Raw genomic sequence first — 6,056 nt, 5'->3', positions numbered from 1 at the left:
AACAGCTACGTGACCTGACACTCCATGTGCAGTACCGCGTACGTTCGCAGAGTGTCGCTGTTGCGCCTCATGAAGATGCAATCAGATGTAAATAAAGTAGTCTGGATCTGAAAGAATATGGTTTATTTACAACGCCATCTTGGATGTTATAAATATATGTATGTATGTATATATATGTATATATATGTATATACATATGTATATATATATATATATATATATATATATATATATATATATATATATATATATATATATATATATATATATATATATATATATATACACATATGTACTGGTCTAAAATGTACTCAAGATAAAAAAGTAGTTTTTTTTGTTTTGTTTTTTTTAATTACTCAGAGTAACTCTAACTCCAATGTTTAGAGGTTTGAGAAAATATTTGAGTCAATTGCTAAATCAGGGGTCTTCTTCTTCAGAAGAGCTTCAAGTCTGGTCAGGAGTGGGCCAGTCAAGTGGAAAAAATCCAACTGTGTGGGGAAAAACAACTGTTCAGTGGGTGTGGGGCGATATTAGCTTAAAATGATATCATGGTGTAGCAATAACAACATTAATGATGATATTTCATCATATAAAAGTGTTTGGTTTTTAACAAAATATAGTTCACAATAAAAGGCTTTTAGGAGATAAATAGTAGCTGTTTTTGCCTCAAAATATTTTATTTTTAAATAAAATATTTTTAATACTTGAGTCAAAATGAAATAAAAATGTAGGTACATATGTGAGTGTAAGTGCATGTGTGTGTGGACATATCATTGTGATTATTTTTGATGGATCATTTTGGAAACACAGACCCCCTGGCAGTGTGCAATTGACCCGAGGGGTAACTGGGCTCCCAATCTAAAACCACTGCTAAACTTTTGATCACATACCTGTACATAGATGACTTAATATTAACTTTGTAGAGAATACATGTTTGGTAATATACTAACAAATAAAAATGAACACACCTTTTGCCACAATTATTTATTCGATTTATTTTCCTCCTGAAGCCAGCTTCTTTAACATCATAGGAAAACATGTCTGCAAAGAATATGCACATAATTTATATAATACACATTTGTTTTTTCCAATTAAAATATTCATTTATAAACAGTATGTCTTTAATATATTGCAATATCACACTTATATAGAGCTAAAGGTCAGATAGCAGCTGTAATATGCTGAAGGTAATACCATAGTTCATTTAAGTGTAGGTCAAATAGTCATCTTCCTCACAGAGACTTCAAGTCAACTTTCTTCACTTCCATATTTAGTATATGGATATGTATACACACACACACATACATATATATATATATATATATATATATATATATATATATATATATAAAACCGTACATAGTAACTGTGCTATTACCAGGGTTTTTGTTTGAACAGCAAGGCTCAAATAAACCTCTATTAAGATAAAAACTATGCAAAGTGCTCCAAAAGCTCATTCCAGCACCCACCTTTTTTTCTGAAAGGCGTCAACCAAGAAAAATCAAATACCTTTCATATCATCCGCGTGGGCAAATCCAGCAGGCACATGAACACAGATGATAAAATACTCTTCTGTGTTGAGGCAGTGCTGATTTAAATTTAGAAAATCACATAGAAGACGCTATCAAATACAGTAGCTAAAATATAGAAATCTTATCAGTTTCTTCATATTGCATAAACAACAATCTGTCAACCTGAGGGTCTTTTGTAAAACTTTTACAACATGTACCATTCGTACCACAGTTAACACAAATGTCTCTTTTCCAACTGCATTAAAAAAAACTTAACTGTACATTTCTTTCACAACACTCAGTCATTCTGGTGCTATGCCTACATCAAATAAAACACAGTGGCACGACACTCACTTCAACACTCAAAAAACATTAAAAAGAATATTGCTCAACATAATGTTGGTGATCTCATCACAAGGGCAAATTTGGTGAAGATGACCGAGGGCAAGACTCATCTGGAAGACAGAGAGATATTGAAGGTAAATAAGGTGAATATAGGATTCTCAATTTCTTTCTTTTATTATTTGTATCAAATGTGGCGCTTACGTAATCCTGTTCATCCACTGTGGCATTTATGGCTTTGATAAAACCATAACTGCGACATTATGCCATTCCATTTATTCTCCAATAATCAATCAAGGGTATCTTACAATCTTTCTTCCCTATGCTGAGCTTGCCCATATTGCTAACCTGCTACCATTAAAAAAGTTAAATTGGTCATTTGATTTATTTAAAGGACAAGGGTGATGTTACACCAGGTTTTATTTTCACTGCCCCAATTACACAAAGTATGTTGAAGGTCCAATGTGTAATATATAGAGGGGGGTTATTGGTATGTTTGTGTAAGAGTAAAATAATGTTAAAATACAAACAGTTTTGATTGAGTTTCTATGGCAGTTTTGAAGTGGACACACTTGAGAAAGTACAGGTTGTCTCACCGTTACAAACTGGACCTATACAGCCCAGTCACACTAGCATTTAAACTATTAAAATTGTGGCGCCAAAGTACCTGTGGGGGATGATTGTGCATATTTTCTGTCCTGTTTACAATTACAGCTTGCTAACCTGTCCATTGGCTACATCTTTCTCCACTTTAGTAACTGTGTTCAATTGTGAGAATAGTGACTTTAGTTAGTACACATTTGTTGGTAGGCTATGAGGAATTGACTTTAAATAACATATTGCTCAGGCCTTTCTCAATTAACAAACATAAGTGTCTCATTTATGTGTTTTAATAGTTTTTTTGGACAACACTGGAGTTGTATGGCACAAAGAAATTAGCTATAAGCTTATGGATATACAGTCTGTGTTGGTTTCAGATTATTATTGGAATTTTCAGGGGGGAAAAAATTATTATTAACATCTTTGTCCTTTTAAGGAAAAGTCAAAACTTTGTGACAGGGGAGCACAGCTAACCCTAAGACCTGTAAAAAAAAACAAAAAACTCATTACACTTTATGTTTTTTAAGCAGTGGGTGACACTGACCCACTCTTAGACCACGTCCCATTCCAGTCCCAACAATCCTTGTGCTCTTAGACGTGATCACTCCTCCATCCACGTCAGCTTCCTCCACCTGCGTCCCCTCTCCTTGCTGCCTTCCAAGATCATGAGGGTGTGACCCAACCACCGGCATGGAGGTCTCTGATGGGTACTCATACACCTGCTCCAGCTGGTCCACATCAAAACACACCTTCACCTGTAAATATTAAAAAAAAGGTCAGTGTACTGCATCTTCTGGTTATTTTTAATCATAGAACTCCTCTGTTCCTCATACTCTCATAGTGGATGATACACTCTACGCCCTCAGCCAAGGTTTACTTGACCTTTAGCTCCACAGGCTCAGCAGGTGATACTGTACCACAGTAAACATGCATTAACAACATCACCATATGGTATTTCTAGATAGTCGTCCTGCTCAGGGTTTTGTATGAATCGTGATTCCAATTTGATTTATTATGAAAGCAAAAGGAAAGTGTGGCTACGTCTTGTAACCTGTTTCAATCAGTTAGTACATTCAATTATTATATTTGTAAATTAAATTATAAGATTATTTCAGAAATCAAGACACTGAATGCAAATAGCAAAGTATAGACCATGTAGTAAAAATGGTCTCTTTTCTGCAATGCATTAACAACAGACAAGTGCTTACACGGTCAAATGTAAACACTGGAGGAACTAAAGAGTGTTTATGCTGTCAGTGTAATGTTAACTGACAGCATGCGGCTTAACACAGCAGAAATACCCTCTCTGTGGGAGTGCTTACTGACTGAACACCACATGCACCAGGTATAAAGCCATAAAATGCAAAATTCAAGGTTTGGTGGGTGTTTAAATACAAACATAAACATACACGCATTAGTGCATTAGACGAGAGCAGGTGAATGCCAGTGTTTGTCAGTGTTTGTCAATGTTTGCACGGAATATAAACATAAATGCTGTGTCCAATAAATATGAATATGTACAACATTACATTCACACACAGACATATACGCTTTAGTGTGGACCAAAGCAGCTGAATGTTCCTGTGAGTCAGAGTTTGTTCAAAATATTAAGGTAAATGCTTCTGTAGCAAATCTCTTGTTTATGTAGAGAAGCAACATTTCCACCATTTTGGACAACTGACTACATAGAGAAATAGAAGAAAATAGCACCAAGCTTGCGATAACGTCAACAACAACAAATCTCAACAAATCTCATAGGCTTAATACGTTTCTGACCACTTTTATTACACATAAGCCGGGCTCGAGTTACATAGGTGCCAAGCTCACATTAAAGTAGTAAAGTTATGCATTGGGGGATCGCTAAAACATAACCAATAACCATTATTTAATCACAGATAATGCAGTTTTCATTGCAATGTAGATTTTGCTAAGGCTTTTGTATAAGGAAAGTAGAGACGTGAACAGAACAGGACTCTGTGAAATGTTTAATGTCACAGTGGTGCTGCACACCACAAAAATGTGCCTGTTCAGAAATGAATTTATTAAGAAAATATACATGATAGAGTTAAAATGTATTTCTTGCACACATTTTTTATCTCACTGCAAAAAAAATATTGTAAGGCCCCAAACTCCACCTATGATGCTAACTATGGCTATGTCATCAAGACATATTTTCAAGACAGGAGAGAAACAATTTATTTCACAAACTTATTATTTAGAGGAATAAATATTATTTTTGCACACTCAGTGATACACACTCAGTGATACACACTCAGTGATACACACTCAGTGATACACACTCAGGAGCAGGAGCAGAACATTTAGTTTCTGTCATGTTTCCTGGATAGATTCATGTTTGTATGGAGTTAGTTTACTCAAAGGTCAACATGGTGCAAACATATGACCTAAAATGTTACAGTAAACAGCAGAACATCCACTGTGTGTCTCATCATAACAGCAGCTCCACTCCACTGAGACGGAGACTTGCATGGTAGTAAACACACCTGGATGTGCAGACAGAGTCTGAAAAGCGCAGACACGAGTCTGCACATGCTACACAAGTTACATGCGGTCGTCTACAAAGTATTGCGGGTAATAGCTCTGCATTAGAGAGGCTGGGCACATTATGCTAAGGCACAGGAGGCTAATCCTCCCTCCCTGAACCTGATTAACCCAGCAGGAGAGCAGAGGCACATAGAGACAAATAGAAGAGGAATAAGAAACAGAAAGAGGGAAGTTTTGAGTTAATACAAATGCTTTTTTGTATGATCAGTAGTGCTTGATGAGAGGTGTACATTAACATTTCTATCAGGGTTTTAAAAATTGGACAACGGACAAGCCTTTCAGAGGTGCATTTATGAATGTTATAAAACCTAATCAATTATTTTGAATTGAATTGATTTGATAGAAGAAAAAATGCTTTCAATGTTTGGTGCAAGGCTCAGTTACGGAGGATATGATGATCCGGAAATTAACATATATAGAGGAACATGAGAGAGCGTATGTAAGTATGAGGTAGAAGGTGGGAGGTTAAACCTCCCCTGCCCCCATGATGGCACACTTCAATGGGGGAGGAATAGAGGCCTGACATTCAACCCTTTGAAGGACATCAATGTGAGAGTGACAGGTGGCCAGAGAATCAACAAGTGTTCACTCACTGCAGCTAAAGACAACTGTGCTTACAGGCAAAGAAAGACGGAGTAAATTATCCATTTATAAAAAGTACACAGAGGATCAATAGTAAAGTTGTATTTAAATAAATGTTTGGTTATACAATTGGGATATACTGTAATGGTATAATGAGACATGACAGACTTCATTTACAGATAATAAACATGGAGAAGCATAAAGTCCCTCTCAGCTAGTTTCTCTTTCACTCTTGAGTGGACTGCTTTAGTTTAGTCTTTTTGAAAGAGTTAACCATGAAATAAAACAGTTCAATGTGATCTGAAAAGGGTGACAGCGTCACTTCCTGTAGCTGATCTCGGTCTCTTGTTTGGAGGAAGTGCAGACGTTTTGAAGAGGAAGTGAGCAAAAACAAACATGCAGCGTAACTAAGAGTTTTGTTTCGATCTGATAACAATTCTTTTAATCACTTTAAAT

Source organism: Microchirus variegatus, assembly GCF_963457635.1.
Source record: "Microchirus variegatus genome assembly, chromosome: 13".
In the NCBI taxonomy this organism is placed as follows: domain Eukaryota; kingdom Metazoa; phylum Chordata; class Actinopteri; order Pleuronectiformes; family Soleidae; genus Microchirus; species Microchirus variegatus.
The sequence above is the reverse complement of the archived record's forward strand: the minus strand, read 5'-3'. Positions refer to the sequence as shown.